We start from the raw sequence: 21,987 nt of genomic DNA on the forward strand, positions 1-21,987 counted from the left end.
ATTAAATTGTATAAATCATTACATCACTTTCAACCAATTGAGGATGACGTTTTCCTACATTAGTCGGTGTGCCCAGTATGTGGAATGAGACTTTTATGGTACAGATTTACCGACATCCACACACCACTGTGACCCCTAGGCAACCTCGCAGTTCACACCAGAGAGAACGGGTGGAACCTTGTGAAGGTGATGGTCTCAGCCAGCGAGATCTTTAACTCGGAAACATCGAGACCACCACAATCAGCCTGAAGCCGGCCAGGTCACCAAATTACAGACTGGACTCAAATTTGGCTGTCCACACTCTGTGATCTGTGTGTGAGTGTGTGTGCGTGAATGTGTGTGTATGTCTCTGCGTGTATGAACTTTGAGAGTGTGTGTAGTTTGAGTGTGTGTAAATTTTGAATGTGTGTGTGTGAACTTTAAATGTGAGTGTGTGTGTGTGGACTTTTGAGTGTGGGTGGGTGGATGTGTCTGGTTGTATGTGTGTGGACTTTGAATGTGAATTTTGTGTGAACTTTGTGTGACGTGTGAGTGTAAACTTTTGAGTGTGTGAACTTTGTGTGTGCGTGACGTGTGAGTGTAAACTTTTGAGTGTGTGAAATTTATGTGAAATGAAATGAAAATCGCTTATTGTCATGAGTAGGCTTCAATGAAGTTACTGTGAAAAGCCCCTAGTCGCCACATTCCGGCGCCTGTCCGGGGAGGCTGGTACGGGAATCGAACCGTGCTGCTGGCCTGCTTGGTCTGCTTTATAAGCCAGTGATTTAGCCTTGTGAGCTAAACCAGCCCCTGTGTGTGTGATGTGTGAGTTTGGGTGTGTTTGTGTGGACTTTGAATACGTATGTATGTTTATGTGAACTTCGAGCTTTAATGATTTTACATTGATTTAAATTTAATAACCTCTTTCTCTAGTAAACTCAAGCAAACCTGTCTGATTAGTTCTTTAATAATCTCAGTTAGATGGTCAATGGATAACGTTGTCCGTCAAACGCGACCATAGGAAAGAAGAGGCCCTTCTCACCTGGTCATAACAATCGCCACTGAGTCATAACCAACGCATGTGTGGCATGTGTGAAAAGTGCTGTTGGTGGCTTGTGGTCCGAAATAAAACTGTCTCGAACTCCCCCGTCAAACTTACAACACTACAATGCACATTGTTACAGTGCATTCAGCACAAACAGCTTGGAATAACAATGGAGTTTATACTGCAGTACCTGTCGCGCGATTATGATTACCCTTCAAACGAAACAATATAATAATAGGTGATTAAAACATTTCCCACGTTCTTTTGCCTCAACTGTATTATCTGAATAAACAACAGCTTATCATGTACGTTTGGCGGAGAAGGCTCTTTTTTTCCCTTTATTCGGCGTGTTTCAGTTTTAAAACTGTGAAACAATACAATAAGTGAAAACAACACACACTGAAAATTTGTATTAGTTTCATAGACTAGACATAAATTCCCTGAGAACAGAATTTTTTTTATAAATGTTTTTTATTGGGTTTTTGAACAAAGTATATTTACCATTATGTACACAGGATAAGAAACATATATATATATATATTACACATGTATAGAAGAGAAGGGCACATCCCAACATACCAAAGAAAAGAAACTAGTGAATAATTTTTAAAAATACAATATAAAATAAAATAGAATAACTACAATCTGACCGAGGCGTTTCAGACAATTGAAGGGGTTGACAGGGTAAAAGGAGAGAAACTATTCCCTCTGGTGAGGGAATCCAACATGAGGGAACATGACCTTAAAATTAATGCCAGGTCATTCAAAACTGAATGCATAGAATCCCGACAGTGCAAAGGAGGCCATTCAGCCCATTGAGTCTGCACTGACCCTCTGAAAGACCATCCTACCTGGGCCCGTTCCGCCGCCCTAACCCAGTAACCCAACCTAACCTGCACATCTTTGGACACTAAGGGGAAATTTACCTTGGCCAATCCACCTAACCTGCACATCTTTAGCCTGCAGGAGGAAACGACAGCACCTGGAGGAAACCCACGCAGATGCGGGGAGAACGTGCAAGCTCCACACAGACAGTTACCCAAGGCCGGAATTGAATCCAGATCCCTGGAGCTGTGAGGCAGCAATGCTAACCACTGTGCCGCTATGTCACCCTCACTTAAAGGGTGGTGAAAATCTAGAATTCACTCCCTCAAAATGCTGTCAAGACTTTGCGGTGGGTGGGTTTGGGGGCAATTTAAAAAGTCAAAACTGAGATTAATAGTTTTCTGTTAGGTAAATCTATCAAGGGTTTTGGAACCAAGGTGAGTGGGTAGAATTAAAGCAGAGATCAAACATGGTCTGTTAAGAGGCTATGCCCCTTTATTTTTGAAAATTTGAGTTGATTTCAACTGACTGGAAATTTTGCAATTTGAACTGAGGTAGAGCAAAACTGCTTGAAAATGCAAGGTCACATTCCAAGGTGAAGTTGAGAAACAGGCAAATTATCCTCAAGGGTGTGTGAAGGGAGAGGCATTTCCTATAACTCAGACACCCATAGAAACTCTTAACTGCCTAAGGGAGTGATATTTCAACTGTAAAGTAGTAGATTTTGAACCAATGGTTGCCACAGAAAGACCCACCCAAAACCTCTTGGGAATACACAGTGGGTGAAGTATTTCAAGTCAAGGCTGCCCAGCCACCTGAGAGAGATTGCAAGTGGCACAGACAGTGTCAAGGAAGTCTTCAGCGGAGGAAATAGACTGAGAGTTGCTCTCTCTCCCTCTCTCTCTTTTGGAATAAGCGTATTACCCAGTTTGAGAAGCCAATCAGAAACCAACCAGTAAACTGGGGTCTGAATAATCACAACATCTTCTATATCTGACTACATCCAAGATAGCAGCTAACCTAAATTAACTGTGTTGTGTGTGCGCATGCGTGCGTATGTGTGTGCCTGAATGCTTGACATCGCGCGTTTTTATTATTTTCCGCAGGTTTGTTAATGAATAAATTTGTTCTTTCATTGACTGAAATGAACCTTGTTTTATTGGTTTCTTGTTGCTCACAGCTTAAATAATTAAATACGTTCTGATTTGTAAAATCGTCATGAGAAAGAAACTTAAAATTTTGCTTGAATCGAGGACAGTTAATTAATCCCTTCTCACCTGGTCATAATAGATCTAATTGAATGTTGGAAGAGGGTCCTAGGGTAAACAAGCTAACACATCAGCATTTGAAAGGGCTTCTCCTCAGACCCCCTGAGAGTTTACAGTATACCCGGGGTGTTCTTCTGTTATGGGATGGGATTTCTAATGAAGATCTGGATCACTGGCACATGAGTCATGGGGCAGGATGTTCATGGAGTCAGGGAGTCTCCATGGAGGCACAAAGATCATAGATCATAGAATTTACAGTGCAGAAGGAGGCCATTCTGCCCATCGAGTCTGCACCTGCTCTTGGAAAGAGCACCCTACCCAAGGTCAACACCTCCACCCTATCCCCATAACCCAGTAACCCCACGCAACACTAAGGACAATTTTGGACACTAAAGGCAATTTATCATGGCCAATCACCTAACCTGCACATCTTTGGACTATGGGAGGAAACCGGAGCATCCGGAGGAAACCCACGCACACACGGGGAGGATGTGCAGACTCCGCACAGACAGTGACCCAAGCCGGAATCGAACCTGGGACCCTGGAGCTGTGAAGCGATTGTGCTATCCACAATGCTATGGTGGCCAGGACCCGATTCTGGGTTTCCCAACCCCATTCCTGGGGTTTCCGACTTTCATGAGAGCCGCTTAAGGGTGCGTGAAGAGTTTTCGCCCAGTGCCACCCCAGCACAAACCTCGACATGCTCTTTCCAGCCTAACAAACCTGTGCTCCTTATCCTCACTGAATACATTGCCAAGTTCCTATCCCCATGTCTTTTTCTACTCTTTTCAAATACTTTCCTAATTCCCTTCTCAATTAAGTTACAGTTGATCCTTCAAAGGTAAAGATTTCCACCTTTCTACATGAGAGAAATACATCTTTCTGTTTTCCATTTTCTCCAGCTTTTATCCTGAACCTACGCGACACATCACTCCTTCTCCGCACCAAGAATTAATGGTTGGCTTCCTTTGTAATGTGTTAAGAAAGAAAGTGGTTAGAAATCAGCATATGTGACAAAAAAAAGAGAGATTGATTGATAATGTGAGGGGACCTCACCATGTATATGTTTTATGAAGTAGGGAAAAGGTATCCTTGTAGCTGTCTCTAAAAAAATTAAAAGCTGGCCCTCCATTAATTTATCTGCTATTCTTTTCTCCATCTATGATTCTGCTTGTCGACTGCCTCTTTCTCTATTCATCTTTTGATCAACTTGTACATGCACGGAATGTGGCGACTAGGGGCTTTTCACAGTAACTTCATTTGAAGCCTACTTGTGACAATAAGCGATTTTCATTTCATTTTTCATTTTCATTGGCCATGCTAAATTGCCCCTTAGTGCCCAAAGGTGTGCAGGTTTGGTAGATTGGCCATGCTAAATTTTCCCCTTAGTGTCCAAAGCTGTGTAGGTTGGGTTTCAGGTAGACGGCAGAGTGAGTGGGCCTAGGTTGGGTGCTCTTTCGGAGGGTCGGTGCAAAATTGATGGGCCAAATGGCTTTCTTCTTCACTTCAGGGATTCTATGAAGAGGTTGATCTGGGAACCCACTGCCCCGAGAGAGCCTGAGATGGCGCATGATAGCTGGCAGGATCCCATAGCAGCATGAGTTCTTGCGGGAGGGAGAAGGGTCCTGGGCTTACAAGGATCAGTAAAGAGACGTCGTGACATGAAACAGCCCACAGAAATGTCTCTCGACAATGAACAATGGAGCCTTTCAAGGGCGCCCTGTGAAGCCGTAAGTCACGGCAAGTCTTTGTAATGAATCAGGGCAGAATGGAACATTCCAGAGTGACTGAACTTTTGCCCTTTACTTTTCTGCAATGGTACCTTGTCAGGCGCAGTGATGATTCACTTCTCTGACACTGAAAGGAGAACTTTCCTCACCTGTGGTCAGAAGAGTATTGTTTCCATCTTATGTTTAAAGTGTGTCAGAGGCTTTCGAGGGGGGAGTTGGGTACAAGACAACTAATAATCTCTTCTCAAGCATTATTTTAAACAAAATTACGACCCATTTTTATTCGCTGTGAATAATCAGTTCCCTCACCGTAACTTGCTGAAACTGTTCGGCATCATGGTCTTGTGGGGTTGCTAACCGGCGGGGTTGCCCTGGAGTCTCCAGGAATTGAAGATCAAACTCCAGGGCACTGCTGTGTGCGACCCTGGAGAAAGGTCATTGGGACATTTTTTTTTCTCTTTCCCAGATATATAAATTGAAAATAGGGATGGAAAAGACTGTTGGCTGACAGTTAAGCATCCAATTGATTAATGAACCTTTTTACTTTCCAATTAGGATAGAAAGGCTGTATGGCACAAGGATGGAGGTGTTAACCGATAAATGGTTGGAGCGTGGGGGGCAAGTCATGAGGTGAAATCTCCAGAAATACTTTGAATCACAGTTGGCAACCCTAAACTGGCCTAATATTCAGGCAAGAGATCCAGGGCCGAGTCAAGGACAAGGTGGAGTATATTTTCTCTCTCACCAGGCTGCATGATGCCTCCCCATTTGGGAGCAGAAAGTTTGGTATTTTTAGAAATATTTGTGGAATGCCAACTCGACAGCAAGGGGTCAATTTTAACTGAAGCTTCCTTTTCCCTCACACAGTCACAGAACTATCCCTTTAATAATATTACTGAGGCACCCTCAATTACGACGCGAGAGCGAGGTCGGTAATCAAAAGGCTTTAATCTACAGAGAACTGAACAGCATCCGAGAGAAGTGTGCTCACCACATGGAGCCTTATCCTATATACCGTTTCCTGGGGGCGTAGCCAGAGGCGGAGTCCCCCAGGGTTCCAAGCATTTTAAAGGGGCAAGGTATTAAAGGTCAGGCACCGTTTACAGCAGTTATTAATACTGTTCATCACAATTACAAAATCGGCAACCGTTTTCCTCCTCATTCTTGTGTCTGCGTCGCAGCAGCAACAACAACTTGGTATTTATGTGGCAGCTTTAATGTACTGAAGCACTCCGAAGCTTTACAGGAGTGTTATCTGATAGAAAATAACAGTGGCCACGATCTACCGGCCTCGCCGATCACAACTCGGGATGCAACGAGGCCATTAAATCTCGCAAACGGCATCTTGCGAGATTTAAAGCTTCGTTACGCCTCGCGAAATCTGACCACATTGCTCTGGGCCTCGAGTCACATGTAGGCCTGACCAGGTAAAATTTTCTTCCCTAAAGGACATGTGGATACTAGATAGGTTTTTAACAACAACAGACAGTGTCACACTCCCTGGGCGGAATTCTCCGCCAGGCCCGACGCCGTCGTGAAACCCAGAGAGGTTCACGACGGCGTCGGAGGCCGCCCCTGGCCCCCTATTCTCCCCCCACCAGGGGGCTAGGAGGGCCGTGCCGTGAATCTCGGCCGCCGGGCCTTGTCGCTGGCGTCAAGGCCCGGCATGCGGAGAATGACGCGGCCGACGCGCCTAATGACATCAGCCGCGCATGCGCGTGTTGGCCGGCTTCAACCCGCGCATGCCCGGCTGACGTCTTCCCCTCCGCCGCCCCACTAGACGTGGAGGTTTGATCTTGTGGGGCGGCGGAGGGGAATGAGCGCGTCCCATTGAGACGCCGGCCCGACGATCGGTGGACACCGATCACGGGCCTGTCCCCTCCCGAGCACAGTCGTGGTGCTCAGTCCCCTGTACGCCCCCCACAAGCCCCAAACGGGCATCTCACACCATGTTCATGACGCCAGCGACCAGGTGTGGTTGCCGCCATCATGAACCGGTCGCGAATGGCAGGCCGCTCGGCCCATCCGGGTCGGAGAATCGCGGGCCAATTAAAATTAATCAGCATTAGAATCATAAAATCCCTTCGGTGCAGAAGGAGGTCATTTGGCCCATCGAGTCTCAACCGACCCTCTGAATGAGCAACCTACCACAACCCACTCCCACACCCTACCCCCGTAACCTTACCTAGTGTTTGGACACTAATGGGCAATTTAGCATGGCCAATCCACCTAACCTGTGGGAAGAAACTGGAGCACCTGGAGGAAACCCACGCAGACACAGGGAAAATGTTCAAACTCCACACAGAGTCAGCCAAGCTCAGAACTGAACGTGGGTCCCTGGCACTGTGAGGTACCAGTGCTTGTAGTGATCTGTATATCTGCTGGTATCTTAAGGGTTAACAACTGTAGCATAGTGTTAAACAGCCAGTAGATGGCAGCACTAGATTCATGTATATAAACTGAACTCAGAGGATCTTCCCTCTCTTCGAACCAGGAGTGACGAGACAGCAGAGTGTTACAGAGATATAGCTTAGTTGGCACGTGTAGTTAAACATAGTTAATTCTTCTGCTGATCAGTTATAGTTGTGGAGAGTGAACAAACTCATTAGTATTTAGATTTGTTATTCATTCAATGTTATTTGCTTTAAATTGAAGACATACTTTCATTGAACTACAACCATCAGACCATTCTGGAAGTGAGTAACGATGTATTACGATCACGTAATATAACAGTACTAACCACTGTGCCGCTGTGCTGCCCTTGTATTAATTCCTATCTCAGTTGAAAATCCCTGGAATGGATTTTCCGATCGCCAACGCCAAAATCGCGTTTGGTGAACGGCTAGAGAATCCCAGTTTACCACAGAATCGGGGGCAGTCCAAAGTAGCGGACTTGGAGAGTATGCCGCGCCACATATTGGCAGCCTCAGGACATTGCCTGAGGCCTCCCCCCCCCCCGATGATCCGCCCCCCAACCGGCCGAGTTCCCAATGGCGTGCATCTCGCATGGTCTCACCCATCGGGAACTCAGCATGGCGGCTGCGGACTCAGTTCAGCGCATCCACATCAGGGGAGGGCTGATCCGCGGGCACGGGGGACATTATTTGGGGCTGGAGGCACTGTGGGGGGTGGGGGGGGTAGTCCGGGGCGGTCTAACTGGCCAAAGGAGGGGCACTATTTTGCGTGCCACGTTGGCAGGCTGCGTCCGCCATGTAGCACTGCGCGGCCACAGCAGGCTGCCGCCGTGCGCATGTGCGGCCACGGACCCGGCAATTCTCCGGGGCGTATCGGCAGCTAGAGCTGGGTGCTCTATGCTGCCGTCCTGCTAGCCCCCAGCAAAATGGGAAATCAGTTTTTCTGGCGTAAAATGCCACCATTCCCATGCCGGAGTGGGACATAGCCCCAGAATCGGAGACTCCAGCCCACTGATTTCCCTCTCTGACACACACTGAACTCTCCGCTGTTTTTCTCTGTGTCACTTGACCACTGCCATAGTGCAATAACCTCGCTTTTTGCCTCTATGTGGCTTTTCCTCCCACAAAATCACATTTAACTTCTTTTAACCCAGGTATTTGAATTCTGGGGTTGCAAAACCTATTAAAATGCACATAGACCTTTCAGCCACAGGTCGAACTGGACATCTAGGCACCAAGGTCAATCTTATCTTTCTTAACATAAAACTACAAACATATATATATATTTAAATCCAAACTACATAAATATATATACATAACATACAGTGCAGAAAGAGGCCATTCGGCACATTGCTTCTTCACTGACCCACTTAAGCCCTCACGTCCACCCTATCCCCGTAACCCAATAACCCCTCCTAACCTTTTTTGGTCACTAAGGGCAATTTATCACAGCCAATCCACCTAACCTGCACATCTTTGGACTGTGGGAGGAAACTGGAGCACCCAGAGGAAACCCACGCAGACACGGGGAGAACGTGCAGACTCCACACAGTGACCCAGCGGGGTGATGCTCGATCAATGACTCCAGAAGCGAGATTGGATGGACAATTGAAGGCTTTATTGGACTAGATATTTCCCCCAGCAGCGCAGGTACAGAATGCAGCAGCTGGGGTGACACAGACTCTTGTACTCCACCTTAATGGGCGGAACCAGCAGGCTGGCTTCACCAATGATATTGCTGTCTCAGGTACCTCCCACACCAATGGTCTTACAGCATCAACCTGGTTACCGTAATACCCCTAATACCGACTACCACACAGGTAAATCGTACCTGGGACCCTGGCGCTGTGAAGCCACAGTGCTATCCACTTGTGCTACCGTGCTGCCCTAATGTTGCTTCATGTTCCCTGAAAGCTTACTTTCGGTCTATACTTTCCCCTTCTTAATCAATCCCTTCGTCCTTCTTTGCTGAATTCTAAACTGCTCCCAATCCTCAGACCTATTATTTTCCTTGGCCAATCTGTAAGCTTCTTCCTCGGATCAGATACTATTTCTAATTTCCTTTGTAAGCCATGGATTGGCCCTCTTACCCATTTTGCTTTTGTGCCAGACAGGAATGAACAGTTGCTTATCCCCCATGCGTTCATTGAATGTTTGCCATTGTCTATCCACTGTCATCCCTTTCAGTAACTCTCCCCAATCTATCAAGGCCAACTCATGCCTCATATCTTCATAATTCCCTTTATTGTTTTTTCACAAATTTAGAGTACATTTTTTCCAATTAAGGGCAATTTAGTGCGGTCAATCCACCTAGCCTGCACATCTTTGGGTTGTGGGAGCGAAACCCACGTAAAGACGGGGAGAATGTGCAAACTCCACACGGACAGTGATCCAAGCCGGGAATCAAAGTGGCGCTGTGAAGCAACAGTGCTAACCACTGTGCTACCATGTACAGAACTAGAGGTCGCAATGTTAGGATACGAGGTAGACTGTTTAGGACAGAGGTGAGGAATAATTTCTTCAACCAGAGAGTGGGGAGCCTGTGGAATTTGTTACCACAGGAAATAGTTGAGGCCAATACATTGTATGGTTTCAAGAAGCAGGTGGAGATAGCACTGAGGGCGAAGGGGATCAAAGGATATGGAGGGGAAAGCGGGATTAGGCTATTCAGTTGGATGATAAGGCAATATATAATGAATGGCAGAGCAGGCACAAAGGGCCAAATGGCCTCTTCCTGTTCCTATTTTCTATGTTTCTATGTGATCCCTTCCCACACTGAGAGCAGGTGAACGGCCTCTCCCCAGGGTGAACTCACTGATGTTTCTGCAGGGTGGATGAATCGTTAAATCCCTTCCCACATATATATATATAAACCCAAACTAGATAAATATATACATATATAATATTGATGAGACCATCAATTCACGCGACACGTGGTTAGAAGTGAACAGTGGTTTTAATCGTCTTACAACAGAGCCTGCCTGTGATGACATGAACTCTAGATGAAGTGGCAGGCAGGCTCTGACTGCCAAGCTTTACACAACCAGTGGGGGGGGAGGAGTCATGGGCGGAGCCAAGGGTGGAGCCCAGTACAAACTTCCGTACATTCCCAGTACACCTCCCCCTAGGGGCAGAGCCGCGCAACTGCTCGTGTTCCGAGCTCACAGAGGCATGGTACAACATGTGTGATAACAGTGTGAATTATGCTATTATGATTCACCACATTCACCCCCTCTAAAAAAATCAAGTGCGGCGGGGGCGATGGTTTACAGATTTAGCATGTCCGGTGGTCGAGTTGTCCGTTGTGATCGGCAGAGCACCGGGGTTGCAGTCTCTTCTGGTGGCTGGATAATCACGGTCGGTTGGGGTACGATGGCGGACTCCGGGGGTGATTCTGTCCGAGCTTCGTACCCGTCTGGTTCGACTGGGGAGTGGGGGCGCTGGGAGCTTGCGGGTACAGGCGTGCGGAACTTGTGTAGCGAACTGGTAGGCGCAGGGGCGTGGGGCGCTGCGAGTTGGGCGGGATGTAGTGTGAGGGGCACCTCGGCGGTGGTAGTGGTGGGGTTTGATCCTGCAGGTGCTAGGTCCCGGAGGGATACGGTGTCCTGACGGCCATCAGGGAACTCTATGAAGGCGTATTGGGGGTTCAAGTGCAGTAGGAGCACTTTTTCCACAAGTGGGTCAGTTTTGTGTGCCCTGACGTGCTTCCTGAGGAGCACTGGGCCCGGTGTCTTCAACCATGCCGGGAGCGAAACCCCCATGGTAGTAACCCTGGAAAAGATAAAGAGCCGCTCGTGAGGGGTCTGATTGGTGGTGGTACACAAAAGAGGGACCTAATAGCGTGGAGCGCGTCTGGGAGGACTTCTTGCCAATGGGAGATCGGGAGATTCCTGGACCGGAGGTCAGTAGAACGGTCTTCTAGACCGTCGCATTCTCCCTCTCCACCTGCCTGTTCCCGTCGGGTTACAGCTGGTAGTCCTGCTCGAGGCGATGCCCTTGTCGAACAGGTACTGACGCAGCTCGTCGCTCATGAAGGACGAACCCCGGTCGCTGTGTACATAGCTGGGGAAACCAAACAGGGTGAAGATACTATGCAGGGCCCTGATGACTGTGTGGGAGGTCATGTCGGGGCACGGGATAGTAAAAGGGAATCGGGAGAACTCGTCGATGACATTTAGGAAGTACACATTCCGGTTAGTCAAGGGGAGTGGCCCTTTGAAATCGATTGCGAGGCATTCAAAGGGCCTAGAAGCCTTGATCAGGTGGGCCCTGTCTGGTCTGTAGGAGTGCGGTTTGCACTCCGCGCAGATCGGGCAATCTCTGGTGACGGCTTTTACCTCCTCGGTGGAGAAAGGCAGATTTCGGGCTTTAATGTAGTGGGCGAGCCGGGTGACCCCCGGGTGGCAGAGATCATTGTGGATGGCTTTTAAGCGGTCCCTCTGCGTGCTGGCGCACGTGCCGCGGGACAGGGCATCTGGGGGCTCGTTGAGCTTCCCCGGTCGATACATAATATCGTATTTGTAGGTGGAGAGCTCGATCCTCCACCTCAGAATTTTATCATTTTTAATTTTGCCCCTTTGCGAGTTGTCAAACATGAAGGCAACCGATCTTTGGTCGGTGATGAGGGTGAACCTTCTACCTACGAGGTAATGCCTCCAGTGACGAATAGCCTCCACAATGGCTTGTGCTTCCTTTTCGACTGAGGAGTGTCGAAGTTCCGAAGTGGAGAGGGTTCGGGAGAAAAATGCGACTGGTCTCCCTGCCTGATTTAGTGTAGCTGCAAGAGCTACCTCTGAGGCATCGCTCTCAACCTGGAAAGGGACGGATTCATCCACCGCCCGCATGGCAGCCTTGGCGATGTCCTCCTTGATGCAGCTGAAGGCCTGGCGAGCCTCAGCTGACAGGGGGAAAAGTGTGGCCTTAAAGAGTGGGCGGGCTTTGTCTGCATATTGCGGGACCCACTGGGCATAATATGAAAAGAACCCCAGACACCTTTTGAGGGCCCTGGGACAATGAGGGAGAGGGAGTTCTAAGAGGGGACGCATACGGTCCGGGTCGGGGCCCAGGACTCCGTTTTCCACGACATAGCCGAGGATGGCTAGTCTGGTTGTGCGGAAAACGCATTTCTCCTTGTTGTACGTGAGATTAAGCTTCTGGGCCGTCTGGAGAAATCAATTGAGGTTAGCATCATGGTCCTGCTGGTCATAGCTGCAGATGGTGACGTTATCCAAGTACGGAAACGTGGCCCGCAGCCCGTACTGGTCCACCATTCGGTCCATTGCTCGTTGGAACACCGAGACCCCATTTGTGACGCCAAAGGGAACCCGGAGGAAGTGGAGGAGGCAGCCATCGGCCTCGAACGCCGTGTAGTGGCGGTCCTCCGGGCGGATTGAGAGCTGGTGGTATGCAGACTTCAGATCCACCGTGGAGAAAATCCGATACTGGGCTATCTGATTCACCATGTCTGCAATCCTGGGGAGGGGATACGCATCGAGGAGCGTAAACTGATTAATGGTCTGACTATACTCTATGACCATGCGGAATTTTTCCCCGGTCTTGACGACCACCACCTGAGCTCTCCAGGGACTGTTACTGGCCTCTATGATCCCCTCAATTAGGAGCCTCCGGACCTCGGTTCGAATGAACACCCTGTCCTGTAGGCTGTACCGCCTGCTGCGAGTGGCTACGGGTTTACAGTCCGGAGTGAGATTGGCAAAGAGTGGAGGGGGGGAGATTCGCAGCATGGCTAGGCTGCAGATAGTGAGTGGGGGTACAGGTTCACCGAAGCTGAGGGTGAGATTCTTGAGATTGCACTGAAAATCGAGTCCCAGTAAGAGTGAGGCGCTGAGTTCGGGCAGGACGTATAGTTGAAAATTAGAGTAACTAGCGTCTTGGATTGTTAGAGTTGCGACGGTGCGCCCTTGGATATGGACAGAGTGGGAACTCGAAGCGAGGGAGATAGTTTGCCGTGCAGGGAAAACGGGGAGCAAACAGCATCTTACCAGATCTGGGTGTACGAAGCTCTCGGTGCTCCCGGAGTCGAAAAGGCACGGTGTACTGTACCCGTTGATTTGGACCGTCGTCATAGAGTTGTGGAGATGTTTTGGGCGCGATTGGTCCAGTGTGACTGCGTGGAGTTGCGGGTAGTCAGCGACTCGGTCGGCTGCGCTTGGATGGCCCCGCGATGAGTGCCCGCTGAGGTCGCAGTCTTCAATCAAATTTTCTGAGTTTGGACAGGATGGAGCCCAAGGTGGCTGCCCCAGTGGATCGCACGTGCCGGGTGGCGAGGAAGATGGCGTCCAAGATGGCGGCCCCCATGAGTCGCACGTGGTCGGCTGCGTGGTGGGGGTCCGCCAAGATGGCGGCCCCCGTGGATCGCACGTGGCAGGCGGGGGCGGAGTCGGGGTATAGGCCGCAGCGTTCCGGGGCCTGCAAGTGCGGAGAGCAGTTGCTTTGTGCCGCGGGAGGGTTAGGGCCTGGGGCCTTCCTTGCCAGACACACTCTAGCGTAGTTTTCGCCCGCAGCTGCTGCAGGTCGCGTTGCGGGCCGGGCAGTGCTGCCGCGGGTGCTGGGACTGGCCACAAAAGTGGCAGGCTGGGGCAGCATGGTGGCTGGGTGGCCACGCGGCGCAGACCTGGGGTAGTCGCTGGTCGGGGGCCCATGACGGGGTCGCGGAGTCCGCAGGGAACTAGGTGAGGCCACGAAGCGAGACCTCCATAGTTGTAGCGAGTTCAACAGTATCTTCAAAATTTTGAGTCCCTTTCTCCAGCAGTCGCTGGCGCACGTAATTCGATCTAAGGCCTGCAACAAAGACATCGCGGTCAGCAAGTTCTCTATGTTCAGCAGCATGTACTGCCTGGTAATTACAGTCCCGGGATAAGGCTTTTAAGTCTCTTAGAAATTCTTCTAGCGATTCTGTGGGGCGCTGGCGGCAAGTAGTAAAAACGTGGCGTGCGTAGACCTCATTGACGGGCCTCACGTACATTTTGTCGAGTAGGGCCAGGGCCTCTGTACATGAGTCGGTACAATTTAACTGAGTAGATATACGATGGCTCACCCTAGCGTGCAGTAGGCTGAGTTTCTGCTTCTCCGTTGTTTCTGTGGTGCTTGCTTTAGCCAGGTAGGCCTTAAAACATCGGAGCCAATGTGAAAAGATTTATTTTGCCTCTGCATCCTGTGGGTCGAGGTCCAGTCGATCAGGCTCGAGGGCTGATTCCATAGTCGTTCCTCACTGTTTCTTAAGACAATTAAATTGATGAGACCATCAATTCACACGACACGTGGTTAGAAGCGAACAGTGGTTTTAATCGTCTTACAACAGAGCCTGCCCAGTACAAACTTCCGTACATTCCCAGTACACCTCCCCCTAGGGGCAGAGCCGCGCAACTGCTCGTGTGCCGAGCTTACAGAGGCATGGTACAACATGTGTGGTAACAGTGTGAATTATGCTATTATGATTCACCACATATATAAATCAAAACTAGATACCTTGGAAACTTAACCAAACTAACTGTGGTCCAAGATGGTTATGATGCCGGGCTTACAAAATTCAATGAGGTGTTTAACTGAAAGTAGTGTTTCATTTGAAACTGTACTTGCAAACCAGCTAATAAAAATGATATATCTATTTTGTCCAGAACAGCTCTCAGACGATGGGGCATCATAGCTGGGAAACATTCTGCCAATCTCTCTATTAATGCGCTTCCAGACAGCTCCAACTGCTGATGACATCAGTTCTTTGATGACAATGTGCTGAAACTTTTGCACCAAAAAGCCCTGTCAATCAACCCATCATGAGGATTAAACTAGTTTATCACCAGTAAAATTAAAAGGATTTGCGCAAGGCAGCAAATCAAAAGATTTATGTGAGCATATTAACTGGAAGAGGGAAGTTGAAGCATTTGTTGACAGCAATGTTTGCTTCATTGTAATGATATCGGAAGATGGGGTGTGGGAGGGGATTAAATGGGTGGGCCGTTTACCATGAGAAACTCAACATAGACGTCACTACCTGGGAGACCCTTGTTCAGGAGAGACCCACTTGGAGGAACCTCCTGATTGAAGGGACACAATTCTTCTCGGACACCCGAGGGCAAGAAGAGGGAAAAGGAGCCTAAGAAAGGAATACCAGCGCTCCAGAGTCCAAGGATCAAGCACCTTCCAGAAGCATCAAGTGTGCCGTTAAAGATGCAGTTCTAGGACTGGACTCATTATCCTTGCAAGTACCCAGAGGACCCATGACCAGTAACACAGAGTTTCTGAGGTGGATAATCATACACGTTAGCGGGTGATCGTCGAAGTAGAAGAAGATGAGTGTGCATAGGGTATGGAAGGGGATTAACTAGGTGGGTAGAGTCTATGATAGGGTAGAGTGTGCATGGGGTGTGGAATGAGCAGACTTATAGCTAATTGGCCTTGCCAACAGTTAAAACTGTTCAGACATATCCTACAATAGCCACAGAATAATCCGTACTGTCTTCTCTTCACATGTTTGCACTGTTTCCTATGAATAACCTCCAGGATATATCATTGGGCCACTCCTCCTTTTCATTCAAAGTTGACCCAGTCACACATTACCTCGATCTATGTTAACCCACAACCGCATTCCCATGACCCATGTTGGCCCAACTCCCAATGCCCATGTTGGCCCACACCCTCATTACATCTGACCCATATTGGCTCACACCCCCACTCCGATGGCCCATGTTGGCCCACTCTCCCAATACCCATGTTGGCCCACACCCCCATTCCCATGACCCATGTTGGCCCATTCCTCCAACACCCATGTTGACCCATACCTCCATTACACCTGATCCATGTTGGCCCATGTCCCCATTACTCCTGCCATGTTGGCCCACACCCACATTACCGCGACCTATGTTGGCGCACTGCCCCATTACGCTTGACCAATTTTGGCCCAATCCCCCATTATTCCGACCCATTTAGGCCCACTCCACCAGTGTCCCTGGTCCATGTTGGAAGACACTCCTATTACACATGTTGGTCCCTTCCCCATTACCCTGACTCATGTTGGTCCAGTCCACTATTATCCCTGACCCATTTTGGTCCAGTCCACGATTACCCCTGACCCATGTTGGTCAAGTCCACTATTACCCCTGATCCATGTTGGTCCAGTTCACTATTGCCCCTGATTTATGTTGGACCAATCCCATTACTTATGGTCCACATTGGCCCACTTCCCCTTTACCCCTACTCATGAAGGCCCTCATTACCCCTGACCCATGTAGGCCCACTCCCTCATTACCCCTGACCCATGTAGGCCCACTCCCTCATTACCCCTGACCCATGTAGGCCCACTCCCTCATTACCCCTGACCCATGTAGGCCCACTCGCTCATTACCCCTGACCCATGTAGGCCCACTCGCTCATTACCCCTGACCCATGTAGGCCCACTCGCTCATTACCCCTGACCCATGTAGGCCCACTCCCTCATTACCCCTGACCCATGTAGGCCCACTCCCTCATTACCCCTGACCCATGTAGGCCCACTCGCTCATTACCCCTGACCCATGTAGGCCCACTCGCTCATTACCCCTGACCCATGTAGGCCCACTCCCTCATTACCCCTGATCCATGTAGGCCCACTCCCTCATTACCCCTGACCCATGTAGGCCCACTCCCTCATTACCCCTGACCCATGTAGGCCCACTCCCTCATTACCCCTGACCCATGTAGGCCCACTCCCTCATTACCCCTGACCCATGTAGGCCCACTCGCTCATTACCCCTGACCCATGTAGGCCCACTCCCTCATTACCCCTGACCCATGTAGGCCCACTCCCTCATTACCCCTGACCCATGTAGGCCCACTCCCTCATCACCCCTGACCCATGTGGGCCCACTCCCTCATCACCCCTGACCCATGTAGGCCCACTCCCCTATTACCCCTGACCCATGTAGGCCCACTCCCTCATTACCCCTGACCCATGTAGGCTCACTCCCTCATTACCCCTGACCCATGTAGGCCCACTCCCTCATTACCCCTGACCCATGTAGGCCCACTCCCTCATTACCCCTGACCCATGTAGGCCCACTCCCTCATTACCCTTGACCCATGTAGGCCCACTCTCTCATTACCCCTGACCCATGTAGGCCCACTCCCTCATTACCCCTGACCCATGTAGGCCCACTCCCTCATTACCCCTGACCCATGTTGGCCCACTCCCTCATTACCCCTGACTCATGTAGGCCCACTCCCTCATTACCCCTGACCCATGTAGGCCCACTCCCTCATTACCCCTGACCCATGTAGGCCCACTCGCTCATTACCCCTGACCCATGTAGGCCCACTCCCTCATTACCCCTGACCCATGTAGGCCCACTCCCTCATTACCCCTGACCCATGTAGGCCCACTCCCTCATTACCCCTGACCCATCTAGGCCCACTCGCTCATTACCCCTGACCCATGTAGGCCCACTCGCTCATTACCCCTGACCCATGTAGGCCCACTCGCTCATTACCCCTGACCCATGTAGGCTCACTCCCTCATTACCCCTGACCCATGTAGGCCCACTCGCTCATTACCCCTGACCCATGTAGGCCCACTCCCTCATTACCCCGACCCATGTAGGCCCACTATCCAAGTACCCCTGACCCATGTAGGCCCACTCCCTCATTACCCCTGACCCATGTAGGCCCACTCCCTCATTACCCTTGACCCATGTAGGCCCACTCGCTCATTACCCCTGACCCATGTAGGCCCACTCCCCCATTACCCCTGACCCATGTAGGCCCACTCCCTCATTACCCCTGACCCATGTAGGCCCACTATCCAAGTACCCCAGGCCCATGTAGGCCCACTCCCTCATTACCCCTGACCCATGTTGGCCCACTCCCTCATTACCCCTGAGCCATGTTGGCCCACTCTCCCATTACCCCTGATCCAGGTTGGCCCATTCCCACATTATCCAGACCCATGTTGGTCTATTCCACCATTACCCCTGGCACACTCCCCCATTAAACATGGTCTATGTTGGCCCACAATCCCACTACCCCTAGTCTATGTTGGCCCATTCCCCGATTGTCCCTTATCCAGGTTGGCCCACTCCCACATTACCCCGGCCCATGTTGGCCAACTCTCCCATTACCCTTGACTCCTGTTGGCCCACTGCCCTATTACCTCAGACCCATGTTGGCCCACTCTCTCATTACACTGCCCCATGTTGGCCCACTCCCATATTACCCTGGCTCATGTTGGCCCAATCCCCAATTATTGCTGGTCCATATTGGTCGATTCCCCCATTCCCCCATTCCCCCTGGTCCATGTTGGCCCACTCCCTCATTACACTGGCCCATGTTGGCCCACTCCCATATTACCCTGGCTCATGTTGGCCCAATCCCCAATTACTGCTGGTCCATATTGGCCGATTCCCCCATTACCCCTGGTCTATGTTGGCCCAATCCCATATTATCCTGGCCCAAGTTGGCCCACTCACCCATTACTCCTGGTCAATGTTGCCTCTCCCCCATTACACCTGTCCCATGTAGGTCCATTCCCCCATTACCCCTGCCTCATGTTGGCCCACTGCTCCATAACCCCTGATCCACATTGGCCCACTCCCCCCCCCCCATTATCCCAGACCCATGTTGGCCCACACCCCCATTACTCCTGGTCCATGGTGGTCCACTGCCCTATTATCCATGACCCCTGTTGGTCCACTCCAACAATTGGATTTAATCATCATCTGTCACCGGGCAAAACACAACCTTTTGGTTCAATTCATTGGCCACCAGCCAATCAATCAAACTGAGTCCCAGCCCATCTCTCTGTCTTTCTGGTGAAGACAAGTCTGCAGATCCTGTTCAAACCAGCAGAGACTAGCACAACGTTCTCGCCGGTAATTTCTGAATTCTGCTGCTTGACTGAAAGATAAATGTCCATGAATCATCCATGGACCATCTTGAACTGCTGCAGTCCATGTGGTGCATGTGTAGGTACATCCACGGTGCTGTTAGGGAGGGAATTCCAGGATTTTGAAGCAGAAACAGTGGAGGAATGGTCGATATGTTTCCAAATCAGGATAGCTTGCAGCTTGAAGGGGAACATGCAGGAGCCTTGATGAGTTGCTTCAGATTATCTCATCGAACCGCATTTATTGTTTGCGGTAAATTGGTGTTGACAGATTTATTATACAAATAGTTGTTTGGTACTACAGATCTTGGTTATTGCTGAAAAGAGAGATATGTTATTGAAGTTTTTCATCTTACACTCATCAGAACAAACAGAAGAATGCCAAATTTTAAACAATCACAACAATTTATACTAAAGGAGAAGAGAATGCTGATTGGTTGACAAGTCTACTCTGATTTTCCAAGGCATTGCAATGCAGAAAACAATCAGAACCGCAGGCTCCCCAAGGTCCAAGGTAATTCAAAAAATGTGCAAGTATTAGACATACTCCTTTTGCTTGCAGAGAACGGGTCCCTGTTTTGGCAAAGATAACTGAGCCACTTTATGAGTTTGACTGATTATCTTAGATTGGCTGCTCATTGGGGCAGCACGGTAGCATGGTGGTTAGCATAAATGCTTCACAGCTCCAGGGTCCCAGGTTCGATTCCCGGTTGGGTCACCGGTGCGGAGTCTGCACATCCTCCCCGTGTGTGTGTGGGTTTCCTCCGGGTGCTCCGGTTTCCTCCCACAGTCCAAAGATGTGCGGGTTAGGTGGATTGGCCATGCTAAATTGCCCGTAGTGTCCTAAAAAGTAAGGTTAAGGGGGGGGTTGTTGGGTTACGGGTATAGGGTGGATACCTGGGTTTGAGTAGGGTGATCATGGCTCGGCACAACATCGAGGGCCGAAGGGCCTGTTCTGTGCTGTGCTGTACTGTTCTATGTAGTTATTATCACACTCTGGATTGTTCATCAAGTGCTGCTAACTCCCCAAATCACATTTGCTTTATTTTGTGTTTTGGCAGCGTGGGCTGGTTGAGTAAGGTCTGCATTCTATCTATTATGAGCAACAAACGCATTACTTGATTCTATCAGCCAATCACTGCGATGTGCAGCCTACGTACCTTGCGCCACCCCGACACTGAAATTTATACTCAATATTTTCCCGTTTTATGGCAGGGGAGAGCTTGGAGAGCCTATGGTTCCTCATTGGTTTCTCCATGCCAGCACATTGGCCAACCCGAGTGGACCCACTAACCAACCAGTCCGCTTTTTTGCCTGTGATGTAAACTGCTGATTGTTTTAAATTTGGCACTCTTGAGTTTGACCTGATGAGTGTAAGATGAAAAGCTTCCACAACACATCCCGCTTTTCAGCGATTCAAATTGGTGACTCTGTTTACTTCTGCCGGGACAGGGTATGAACCACAAAAAGTAATTGATTTCCTACGATAGCCCAAAGATGTGAAAGGTGCAACGTAAATGCGTGATTGCTCTGCTAAAGCAGAATTTTCATTGAAGAATCAACGGAAGCAGATCATTACTCTATGATCGTTAATGACTGGACCTTGTTCAGAATGCTGCAATATTAAATTATCCCACTCATTAAAATCTTGCTATAAAATCATTCATCGTTAAAAATCAACTGTCTGTCATAAAACAACATCCATTAATAAGCGGTAGGGATGAGTCAGACACAGATCCAAAGAGCTCAGCTATTCCAAGCATAGAGGATGATCAATTATTAAGCTGAACAGCAGAAATTTGCCATGAAGAATCAACTCGTGCCCCTTCATGCAAACATGGGCTGAGATTTCATTGCCTTCCCTTTCTTTTCATCTGGCTATCTTTTAACGTGTGCAGAAACCCACCATCAAACCAAACTGCAAAGAAACGCGCACAATATTCTCCATGCTCTCAGGCCACAAACCCACTAATGAAGGTCCATGGATCTTCAGGACAGATTGGCAAGAACCAAGGTTTTGGTGTGCACCACCTACAGTACTGCTCATCAACCAGACTAGCCCACAGTATAACCTTATCCAATTAACATGGACCGTCCCTTTGCCTGCTCAACCATCTTAAATGTTGTGAGGATTGTCACCTTTCAGGCAGTGAGTTCCAGATTCCCACCACCCTCTGGGTGAAAAGGTTGTTCCTCAAATTTGGGCAGCACGATAGCATTGTGGATAGCACAGTTGCTTCACAGCTCCAGGGTCCCAGGTTCGATTCCGGCTTGGGTCACTGTCTGTGCTGAGTCCGCACATTCTCCCCGTGTCTGCGTGGGTTTCCTCCGGGTGCTCCGGTTGCCTCCCACAGTCCAAAGATGTGCAGGTTAGGTGGATTGGCCATGATCAATTTCCCTTAGTGTCCAAAATTGCCCTTAGTGTTGGGTGGGGTTACTGGGTTATGGGGATAGGGTGGAGGTGCTGACCTTGGGTCGGGCGCTCTTTCCAGGAGCTGGTGCAGACTCAATGGGCCGAATGGCCTCCTTCTGCACTGTAAATTCTATGAAATCCCCTCTAAATCTCCTGTCCCTTACCTTAAATTAATGCCCTCTGATTATTGACCCACTAAGGGGAAAGGTTCCTTCCTATCTATCCTATTATGGGCCTCATAATTTTGTACACCTCAATCAGGTCCCCCCTCAGCCCCCTCTGCTAATATGGTACGCTGGAGATTCTAATCTCTCTTACTTGTCGTCTACTTAGGGTGGAGCCCTCCATCCCGTCGCACCCGTTTTCTGGTGTTGCCCACCCCCACCAGCAGTTGGATTCTTTGTCCCTGCAGCCGGCCAATGGGGTTTCCCATTGTGGGAA

Source organism: Scyliorhinus canicula, chromosome 4, assembly GCF_902713615.1.
Source record: "Scyliorhinus canicula chromosome 4, sScyCan1.1, whole genome shotgun sequence".
In the NCBI taxonomy this organism is placed as follows: domain Eukaryota; kingdom Metazoa; phylum Chordata; class Chondrichthyes; order Carcharhiniformes; family Scyliorhinidae; genus Scyliorhinus; species Scyliorhinus canicula.